This window comes from Salmo salar, chromosome ssa09 (genome assembly GCF_905237065.1).
Source record: "Salmo salar chromosome ssa09, Ssal_v3.1, whole genome shotgun sequence".
NCBI lineage: Eukaryota > Metazoa > Chordata > Actinopteri > Salmoniformes > Salmonidae > Salmo > Salmo salar.
This window is the reverse complement of record NC_059450.1, coordinates 114,612,231-114,623,947: the sequence shown is the minus strand read 5'-3', so window position 1 is coordinate 114,623,947 and position 11,717 is coordinate 114,612,231. Positions and strand designations below refer to the sequence as shown.

The 11,717-nt window shown below is 42.5% G+C and overlaps 1 long non-coding RNA gene across 1 annotated transcript; it reads left to right on the top strand.

Annotated features, from left to right (window-relative positions):
- Positions 1-205: 205 nt before the first annotated feature.
- On the top strand, positions 206-11,469 carry LOC123744716 (uncharacterized). The gene is made up of 3 exons (XR_006771124.1): positions 206-272; positions 9,984-10,617; positions 10,750-11,469. It is a non-coding gene; the product is annotated as an uncharacterized lncRNA (long non-coding RNA).
- The last annotated feature ends 248 nt before the right edge of the window (positions 11,470-11,717 follow it).

Genomic DNA, 11,717 nt, shown 5'->3' with positions numbered 1-11,717 from the left:
GCGTGCAAAAAAATAATAATTCTGCATGTCTCAATTCGGTGTTTGTCCCATGTCTTGGTTCATGAGCAGACCCCAGACCTCACAACCATAAAGGGCAGTGGGTTCTATAACTGATTGAAGTATTGTTTTAGCCAGATTGGTATGTTGGTATGCCTAATTGGTATGTTTAATTTTATGTTCCTTTTGATGACGCAGAAGGCCCTTCTTGCCTTTTCTTTCAGATCATTCACAGCTTTGTGGAAATCACCTGTGTCGCTGATGTTTAGGCCGAGGTATGTATATTTTTTGGTGTGCTCTAGGGAAACGGTTTCTAGAATATAATTTGTATTTGTGGTCCTGGCAAGTGGACCTTTTTTGGAACTCCATTATTTTTGTCTTAATGAGATTTACTGTCAGGGCCCTGGTATGACAGAATCTGGGCAGAAGATCTAGGTGTTTCTGTAGGCCCTCCTTGGTTGGGGACAGAAGCACTAGATCATAAGCAAACAGTAGACATTTGATTTCAGATTCTAGTAGGGTCAGGCCGCATATCCCGCGGTAGATATTGGGGTCAAATTTGTCTCCACTTTTGTGGATTGGGGTGATCAGTCCTTGGTTCCAAATATTGGGAAAGATGCCAGAGCTGAGGATGATGTTAAAGAGTTTAAGTATAGGTATTTGGAATTTGTGGTCTGTATATTTTATCATTTCATTTAGGATACCATCAACACCACAGGCCTTTTTGGGATGGAGGGTTTATATTTTGTCCTGTAGTTCATTCAATGTAATTGGAGAATCCAGTGGGTTCTGGTTGTCTTTATTAGTTGATTCTAAGATTTGTATTTGATCATGTATATGTTTTTGCTGTTTGTTCTTTGTTATAGAGCCAAAATGATTGGAGAAATGGTTTATCCATACATCTACGTTTTGGATAGATAACTCTTCATGTTGTTCTTTGTTTAGTGGTTCCAATTTTCACAGAAGTGGTTAGATTCTATGGATTCTTCCAGTGGTGGAAAAAAAAACAATTGTAATAGTTGAGTAAAAGTAAAGATACCTTAATAGAAAATACTCAAGTAAAAGTCACTCAGTAAAATACTACTTGAGTAAAAGTCAAAATATACGTAAGTATCAAAAGTAAATGTAAAAGTATAAATCATTTAAAATTCCTTATATAAAGCAAACCAGATGGCACCATTTTCTTGTTCATTTTTTATTTACAGATAGCCAGGGGCACACTCAGACAACATTTACAAAAGAAGCATATGTATTTAGTGAGTCCGTCAGATCAGAGGCAGTAGAGGTGACCAGAGATAAGTGCGTGAATTGGACCATTTTCCTGTCCTGCTGAGCATTCCAAATGTAACGAGTACTTTTGGGTGCCAGGAAAAATGTATGGAGTAAAAAGTACATTATTGTATTTGGGAATATAGTGAAGTAAAAGTTAAAGTTGTCAAAAATATAAATAGTAAAGGAAAGTACAGATACCCCCAAAAACTACTTAAGTGGTACTTTCAAGTATTTTTACTTAAGTAATTTACACCACCCGATTCTTCAATTACATTGAGCAGATTTTTGACTTGCTGTTCCTTCTTTTTCCGTAGTGTATTGTTTAAGTGATTCACCATAGTGAAGGCGTAGGCTCAGATTTTCTGGGTCTGTTTTTGGTTGGATACGTTTGTCAAATTCTTTCTTAGGTTTTCACATGCTTCATCAAACCATTTTTCATTGTTGTTAATTGTCTTAGGTTGTCTGCTTTAAATATTTAGATTTGATAGGGAAGCTGAGAGGTCTAATATATTGTTTAGATTTTCTACTGCCAAGATTACGCCTTCACTATTACAGTGAAATGTTCTGTCCAGGAAGTTGTCTAAAAGGGATAGACTTTTTTGTTGCCTAATTGTTTTTTGGTAGGTTTCTACACTCATTTCCTTCCATCTATAGCATTTCTTAATATTATGCAGTTCCTTTGGCTTTGATGCCTCATGATTGAGTATTGCTCTGTTCAAGTAGACAGTGATTTTGCCGTCAGTGGGCTGACTGTGATCGCTCTGAGAGACTCTGGGTTGAGGTCAGTGATAAAGTAATCTACAGTACTACTGCCAAGATATGATCTGTAGGTGTACCTACTGTAGGAGTCCCCTCGAAGTCTACCATTGACTATGTACAGACCCAGCATGCGACAGAGCGGCAGGAGTTGTGACCCGTTTTTGTTGGTTGTTTTGTCATAGTTGTGTCTAGGGGGGCATATTTGGAAGGGAATGCTGTCAACTCCAGGTAGGTGTTTGTCCCCCTGTGTGCTGAGAGAGTCAGGTTCTTGCCCAGTTTTGGCATTTAAGTCGCCACAGACTAGTACATGTCCCTGAGCCTGGAAATGGTTGATCTCCCCCTCTAGGATGGAGAAGCTGTCGTCGTTAAAGAATGGGGATTCTAGTGGGGGGGATATAGGTAGCACACATGAGACCATTTTTCACTGTTGAGATAATTTCCTTATACATTTTTAGCCAGACGTTAAATGTCCCTGTTTTGAATAATTGAATAGAGTGAGTTAGGTCTGTTTTTAGCATACCCAGAGTCTCTTCCCTGTTTCAAACCTGGTAGTTCGGTGGATGGGACTACCAGCTCTCTGTAACCTAGAGCGCAACCAGTGCACCCGTCTCCTCAATACCATCTTTGATGAAGTCTGGGTTCCTGCACTTTAGTCCAAAGGCAGATGACCAGAGAACTTTTTATATTCCAGGATGAGACAGTAAAAGCTTTGTGTTCCATAGTGTCTAGTGTTATTTTCGTGTGGTTTAGGGCCGGACCATCACAGTAAGTGTGAGCAAAGCATGTTGAGCATCTGATACAGACCTCTTAGGTCGCAGGATGGGGCTTGGGCGGGTGTAATAGTGGCGGTTGGGCCTGCTCTGCTCACAGCCTGGGCATATGTCCTTCTGTCATGTGAGGTTCTTTCTGAAGGGGTGGGAGGCATATGTCTGATCTGGGGGGGCCTATATAGGGTGTGGCCAGCGTTTGTTTGGGGGGGGGGGGTCTTGGCTGGTTGTGGTGGGGGTGGGGATGTGGCTGGTGATGCTGTGGTCTGGGTGTAGGTCCTCTTGGCGTGGGTTCTCGCGGTGCAGGTCCTTCGGGAGGGGGCTGGTGTCCATTGCTTTGTTGTTCCTGTGTGAGGTGCTGGGGCCACGGTTGAGGGTGACGGCCTTCAGGGTCCTGGCAAAAGTTAGGACTGCTGCCTTGTAGAGGTGGACCTGGTCGTAAAGGTGTTCAAGTCCAGGGTGGAGTGGTGGGCCAGGTAGACATTAGGTTTTGAGGCACAGTCCTGGGAAATGCTTGCATTCACCCGCTGTATTGTGGCAGGGTGAAAGTGGAAGAAGCTTTTTCAATCACTCCCGTGAGTGCTGTGGCCACCCTTTCCTGCTGGGCCCTCAGGTCATTTGTGCCGGTGTGAATTATGATGTGGCTGGGGGACCCTAGTCTGTCCTCTGACAACAGCTCCAGGGCATACCTAGTGTTTGTGCACCAGAGTTTAGCCACTTTGTGTTTGGGAAAAAGTGTATACTCTTGAATGTATTTCTCATTTGAGTCCATGGGGAGCACAATCTCTGGCTTTTGTGTGTCCTCGGTGGATGTGTGGGAGTTATCAGGAGGACTATCAGGGAAGCTGACAGGGGGGCTGTTAGGAGGGGATGGGGTCTGTTGGGTTGGTGGGTCCTGTGTTGTCTGTCCCATTTTGGTATTGCGGTTGTGGTCCGGGTGTGAGGTCGGCTGTTCTGCTGGCTTCTCTGAGGTAGTGTCCTACTCTCTGTCACACCTCAGCTTTCTCGCCTCCTTCAGTGCTGTTAGCTGGGCTGTGTGTTCCTCTCTCTCCTCCTTCAGCGCTGTTAGCTGGGCTGTGTGTTCCTCTCACTCCTCCTTCAGCGTTGTTAGCTGGGCTGTGTGTTCCTCTCTCTCCTCCTTCAGCGCTGTTAGCTGGGCTGTGTGTTCCTCTCTCTCCTCCTTCAGCGTTGTTAGCTGGGCTGTGTGTTCCTCTCTCTCCTCCTTCAGCGCTGTTAGCTGGGCTGTGTTCCTCTTTCTCCTCCTTCAGCGCTGTTAGCTGGGCTGTGTGTTCCTCTCTCTCCTCCTTCAGCGCTGTTAGCTGGGCTGTGTGTTCCTCTCTCTCCTCCTTCAGTGCTGTTAGCTGGACTCTCCTCTTGGGGCTCCTCATTTGAGGATGAGGTGTGATCAGACTCACTTAGGATGGGGGAGACGTCACCAAGAGAGAGCTTTTCCTGCTGTGCTCTCTAATTGATAGTGTAAAAGTCCTGCTGAAACTGTATGAGGATGCCCTGCACCATTACCGTCCCAGACTTGTACACGTTGACAGAGGTTGTTTCAATTTCCTCAATGTCTAGTATTCTTTGTTTCCACCCTGGGCCAATAACCTCTATCTTGACATAGGGGTAGTGTGCTCTGATAGCACTGTGCCATGTCAGGGGATGGTCTGTGTGGAAAATTAAGTCGCTTACATTTCCCTCTTCGTAGCAGTCAGCAAATAGTGTCTCTGGATTGTCCGGATCGGTGTCCCGTCCTCGGGACGGTTGAGCTAACATAGGCTAACATGATTAGCATGAGTTTGTAAGAAACCAAAAAAATTCCCAGGACATAGACATATCTGATATGGGCAGAAAGCTTAAATTCTTGTTAATCTAACTGCACTGTCCAGTTTACAGTAGCTATTACAGTGAAATAATACCATGCTATTGTTTGAGGAGAGTGCAGAATTATGAACTTAAAAATATATGAATAAACCAATTAGGCACATTTGGGCCGTCTTGATACAACATTTTGAACAGATATGCAATAGTTCACTGGATCACTCTAAAACTTTGCACACCGTGCTGCCATCTAGTGGCCAAAGTCTAAATTGCGCCTTAGCTAGAATGATTCATTATGGCCTTTCTCTTGCATTTCAAAGGTGATGGTACATAAAAAATACAAAAAAGTATGATTTTTTCTTTGTATTATCTTATACCAGATCTAATGTGTTATATTCTTCTACATTAATTTCACATTTTCACAAACTTCAATGTGTTTCCTTTCAAATGGTATCAAGAATATACATATCCTTGCTTCAGGTCCTGAGCTACAGGCAGTTAGATTTGGTTATGTCATTTTAGGTGAAAATTGAAAAAAAGGGGTCAGATCCTTAAGAGGATTTATTAAGGAGCTTCTTTTTGTACTTATTGTGTGCAGTGTTATTTTTTATATTCAAGGTGACCTCTGCACAGGGGGAAGCCATGGAGCAGGGAGCATCAAACTCCTCTGCATTTTTGTGGGGGAGGCTATGAAACGCTGCTGCCATTGTTGGAGTTCACACAAGAGTTCACACATCTCACTTCACACTTCAGTGCTAATTGAAGTTGCAGCCGGGTCTCTTCTGTCCTAGCAGCTTGGTTGCTTAGTAGCCTTTTTCTACTTAGCTCTACATAACATAATTACTTAGTTATTGTAACTTTTGGGCTTCAGAAGTAGCTTTAGACTGAACATTACTCACTCAGTTTTGGGTTGGATGGTATTTTGGTTTGCTGTATGTTTTTTCTTGATATTACCTTGAAGGATTCTTACTAACTATAAGGACTTTTGTCCAAAATTAAGGTTGTAGGTTTGAAATTTGGATTTAGAGGGTAGTATCCTGTGTAAGTCCTTGCTCCAAAAAAATCAACCCATGTTTATCTACGTTCATCCAACTTTGATTCAATATTTTGGGCAGAAGAACTCAGGCTACCACTGCCAGAAAGTTGAAGTCAGAGGAGAGTCAGAGCGACGTGCAGCGGCACAGAGGCGAGGACGTAGGAACCGATTTGACACGGTAGTTTATTGGCTAGACATGATTCTACTGTCAGAATGCCAGCAAAATGGGCAAAATAATGGGCGAAAATATTGCAAAGACTGGGAAAGAGAACGGGGTATAATGGAATGGATTAAGAGCATCCCAGAAAAGCTTTCTATAGGTATTGCAAATCAGAAATGCCAGCCCACCATGCCGATCTTATTTCTCATGAACAAACGGAGAAACACAAGAGAAAGGCTGCTCTATTTTCTAATGTAAGAACATTGTTTGACACAGGAACTACATTTGTAAGAGAGAATAACACAGTTAAACGATCAGAGTTACAGATGGCTACACATATTGCATGACACTCCAGCATTGGAACTGTAGATCACCTGCAATGTGTTGTTGAAGACACTGTAAAGATAGGAATCAATGTCCACAGAACAAAATGCACAGTGCTCATAAATGCAGTTATAGGGCCCACAGTGCATGAGGAACTAATAAAGGACATTGGGAATGAGTCTTACTTGTTGATTATTGATGAAAGTACTGATGCCACAACCAAGAAGCAACTGTGTGTGGGGATAAGATAACACAGCATGAAACTTTTTAAAATCATAAGCAACATTCCAGCTGGTGATTTACTGACCATTGCCAATGGCTTGTTCAAGTTTCTTAATGACAATAAATTGCCCATTGACAACTGCATCGGTCTAGCCACAAATGGCTGCAATACAGTGTGTGGCAAAAACAATTCCGTCCTGACAAAACTTAAAGCACGTAATCCGAATATCGTCTACATAAAATGTGTGTCATTCCCTGCAACTCTGTGCCTCCAAAGCAGTGAATTTTCTTCCATGAAATGTTTATTATATGGTGTCACAGACATATACATGGTTCTCCAATGCTATGGCATAAGAGGACGATGGACGGATAAGAGGGCAATCCGTAATTTTGATTAAGACATTAATGAGCGAGCTAGGACGAACATAGTCAATATAACTATTTGTTCAGTACTTTTGAAATGTACAGCAACAGAATTCAGAACATGGGCCGTTCTTACAGTATTCTCCCTGTACACCAAGTCAGAACTGTAGGATAAATAATGGGGGCATATAGGCAGACAATGAAAGCTCTTACAATATTCGATGATAACATTTCTCTAAAACAGGCTATAGGTTACATGTGCACCACCAAGTCAGAACAGTAGACAAAATTAAGAGGGCGAAAAGGGGCCAAATTATTAGGGTGGGGCACTTGGGCTACTAACAGCTAACTACACAACATTAACTTAGCATTACTTTCTTAGCTACAGTATACATATCTCCCTGGCATATTACATTTATGCAGCAGTATACAAGACATTTTTGGACTCATCTTGTTGTGCTGTGCTCACTTGAACAGGAAGGTGGCATGGCAGTCCTACGTGGACAAACTTGTCATCAAACTTTGTCATCAAAGTCTGTCATTCTCTGGATTTATGGTGCTTTCAAGACAACTGGGAACTCAAGGTCGAATCTGTAATGGTCTGGGTGTAGCTGGTGCAGAGGAGTCAGGCGCAGGACAGCAGAGATGAGTAATTAAAGTAACTTTACTCAAAATACCAAGTACATGTAGAACAAAACAAATGGAAAATGAAAAGTGGATCGGCGATGGCTAGAAGGCTGGTGACGTCGACCGCCGCCCGAACAAGGAGAGGGACCGACTTCGGCGGAAGTCGTGACAGAATCATGATGACGTCAGTGATCTTCATGTCGGAGCTCTAGAAAGAGGCCAGAGTTACAATTCCAAGTTGGATGACCGTTCAAAACATATTTTCCCAGTCTGAGCTTGTATTTTCCTGAGTTCCCAGTTGTCTTGAACTCACTGAAGTCAGAGTTAACAGTTGTTTTGAGAGCAGCAGAAGTAATGCTGGATTGACAGCATGGCCAATGTTGAATGTTTATCCTTTTAAGCTTGGAAAAGAGACCCTTAAACCCAGACTTGGGACCACACACCCACTCCACTGAATAGCAGGCTAGTGATTGCTTTGCAATATTGCAGTTAGCCACTGATTCCTTCCAAATCTGTAAGGGCTGTCGTCGTAAGAAAACCAAGATGCCACGGAGGATGTGTATTCATATTAAAGATTTAATCAAATGAACCACTATAAACAAAATACTCGACAGAAACAACAGCAAACAGTCCTGTCTGGTCCTACATGAACAAAACAGAAAACAATCACCCACAAACCCCAAAGGAAAAAACAGGCTACTTATGTGTGACTCCCAATCAGCAACAACGAACTACAGCTGTGCCTGATTGGGAGCCACACACGGCCAAACAAAAGAAACCAGCCAACATAGAAAAATGAACATAGAACGCCCACCCAATGTAACACCCTGGCCTAACCAAAATAACGAACAAAAAAACCTTTCTATGGCCAGGGCGTTACAAAACCACTCATTGTTGAATTTGCGATTTCCAACTTGTTGTGTAATGTTTATGTCCAATGGCCGGTGAGCAGCGATACGTTTTATCTATAATTTATCTTCATATGACAAGGATTGAAAAGGATTTGCCAGTAGATTGTCGACTTGATTCATGATGATGACTGCTAGCTATATAACGTTATTTGACATAATTTTATCTGTGGCCAATGACCTTCTTCTTGAATGGACACTTCTAATGTAACTCTATGGCAGCACCCGAGGGGCTTGAATTTTCGAGCTCTACCCTTAGATTTGGAGGTGATGTAGTGTCCCCATGATTGACAGAACAGTGAACCAATCACGGCGCAACTAGAGAATATTACCAACCCCTGCGCACCGTATTTTCCGCTGGTTGCCCTACCACCACAGAAAGCACTGAGCTAGGCTGAAACACCTTCATTTTGGAGCTGCCTTACTCAAGAAAACAAAAAGAGACCAAGTTTGCATAAGGCTTTATTAACTCAATGATTTATTTTTTTACATTGTTTGCAATCTGTTATGTGGCACATATTAATGCCAAAATAACATGCAGAACAGGCAACCCCCCCCCAAAAAAAGAAAATCAGGCTAGACTCCTGGAAAACTCTTATCTGATCTAATTACCTTCTACTGCTCTCTTGTGGAGCAAGTCATGGTACTCAATGATTCCACACCAGGAGTGATCTCATGGAATTCGACTTGACAGTTGAGCATCGCCTGCCGCTCGAGGCTGTGGACTTCGGGGTTCAGTTCCGCCTTGCTCTCTCTGAAGCCAGAGGAACAGACCCACAAATAGTACAGGACATGAGAACCCGGTGCAGAGACTACATGGTAGTCCTGACAAGGGAGATCAAGAAGAGACTTCCGGAAAACATCAAACATCTGGAGGCACTCAAGTCTCTCTCTCTGAGTATTCTGCTCAGTAGCGTCAAGCCACATCTCATTCTTCATTCTTCCCCCACCCCCCCAAATCAAATCTAAAGCTAATGTTATTGGTCACATACATGTGTTTAGCAGATGTTATTGCGGGTGTAGCGAAATTCTTGTGTTTCTAGCTCCAACAGTGCAGTAATATCTAACAATTTCACAACATATACCCAATACACACAAATCTAGGTAAAGGAATGGAATTAAGAATATATAGATATACGGACGAGGAATGTCAGAGAGGCATAGACTAAGATACAGTAGAATACAGTATATACATATGAGATGAGTAATACAAAAGATGTAAACATTATTAAAGTGACTAGTGTTCCATTATTAAAGTGACTAGTGTTTCAAGTCTATGTATATTAGGGCAGCAGCCTTTAATGTGCTAGCGATGGCTATTTAACAGTCTGATGGCCTTGAGATAGAAGCTGTTTTTCAGTCTCTTGGTTCCAGCTTTGATGCACCTGTATTGACCTCGCCTTCTGGATGATAGCGGGGTGATCAGGCAGTGGCTCGGGTGGTTGTTGTCCTTGATGATCTTTCTGGCCTTCTTATGACATCGGGTGCTGTAGGTCTCCTGGAGGACAGGTAGTTTGCTGTTGCGCCTTCTTCACCACACTGTCTGTGTGGGTGGATCATTTCAGTTTGTCAGTGATGTGTATGCTTCTATCTCAAGAATGGAACCAACAAAGAAGTCAGTAAAATAGAAGGGTCCTGGTTAGAGGTGGCTTTGACACTGATGCCGCTGGGGAGAAAGATTTTCAGTAACTTTAACATTTTCCTCTCTCCATGCTTTCTTTGCCATTCAGCAATGCTGCTGATGAACGTGCCTTCTCCCAGATGGCATCGATAAAAAAACAAGCTGAGAAACAGAATGCAGGAAATATCCCTTGAGAACATCATGAGGGTCGGCGGAGTCCGAGCCCACACGCAAAGGAACAACATACACTGCCACAAATTCAGGCCGTCAGCGAGGATGCTCTCATTGCTCACCGCTGACATCTACTCAGCACAACTGGCTGAGGTAGACGAGGACAACCCTCTTATCTAACAGAAGAGAGGAAACAGAGTGTAAATAGTTCAATTTGATGCAAATATTTTGGATCCCTGGAACAAAAGAGAACAGAGTGGCAGTTCTAGTGGCAGTTCACAGCAGGAGGAGAGTGCTCTGGATACGGGCAGGGAGTTTGCTGAACACAAGAAAAAAGAAAGGTGAGTAACCTTTATAGGTGTTATTTTTGGGTCTGCACACGCACTTCCTTCAGTCATCTTTCCGGTAAAGTCTCGTTTACCCCTGTTTCTCTAACTCATCCCTCATTATCTCTCTGTCTGTTGCTCTACTCTCTGTCGAGCAACATGGGGAATGGCAGCAGCAGCAATTTGTATGGGGCTCACCTCATCCTCTAGGAGGAGGGCTACTACCAAACCAGCCCTACTGTCTTGGTGAGTACTTATCTCTAAATCCATTACAGACTATCACATTATAGTAGTGATCGATTGATTAATAGTAGAATACGCTATCTTGATGTACTGGACTCATGATGGATCTCCTCTCTCTCTCTTTTCATGCTCCAGAGGGAGGATGGATGACTGAGTCCAGTATGTCAGAGGAAGGCCCAAAAAATTGCCAAAGACTCCAGCCACCCTAGTCATAGACTGTTCTCTCTGCCTACCGCACAGCAAGCGGTACCGGGGCGCCAAGTCTAGGTCCAAAAGGCTTTGTAACAGCTTCTTCCCCCAAGCCATAAGACTGCTGAACAGCTAATCAAATGGCTACCTGGACTATTTGCATCCCCCCCACCCTCATTTTTATGCTGCTGCTACTCTCTGTTTATTACCCATACATGGTCACTTTACCTCTACCTACATGTACATATTACCTCAATTACCTCGACTAACCTGTGCCTCCGCACATTGACTCTGTACCAGTACCCACTGTATATAGCCTCGCTACTGTTATTTTATTGTTGCTCCTTAATTATTTGGGTTTTTTTTTGGTTTGTTTACTTCAGTTTATTTTAGTAAATAATTTCTTAACACCTTCTTAACCCTTTTTTTTCTTAAAACTGCATTGTTGGTTAAGGGCTTGTAAGTAAACATTTCACCCGAAGGTCTGTTGTATTTGGCCCACAAATACTATTTAATTCGATTTGACTGGGATATCAGGCTGCAACCACACATTAATTTACATTTATTATGAAATAAAATAAGCCAAAAAGCAAACTGTTGGGGCTTTGAGATTTGTATAGTCCAGTTTGAAGGAATACAATTATTTTAGAGCAATGTGACTTGTATTAACACTATTTCACAATGATTAACATTGTGAAAACACCATTTCAGAACAATGTTTTCTGAAAAAAACATACCTCTTAACCATTCACTTCTATAGTTAAGATTAAATCATTTGGTGTGATTAACCAATAACAAAGGGAGAAATGAAGGGAACAAGGTAAAGCAATTTGACCATAAGTATTTAGACTGTAATTATGGAGACACCTATTGGATACATGTGCAAACTTGTCGCTGGAAATCAAATTTGGCCT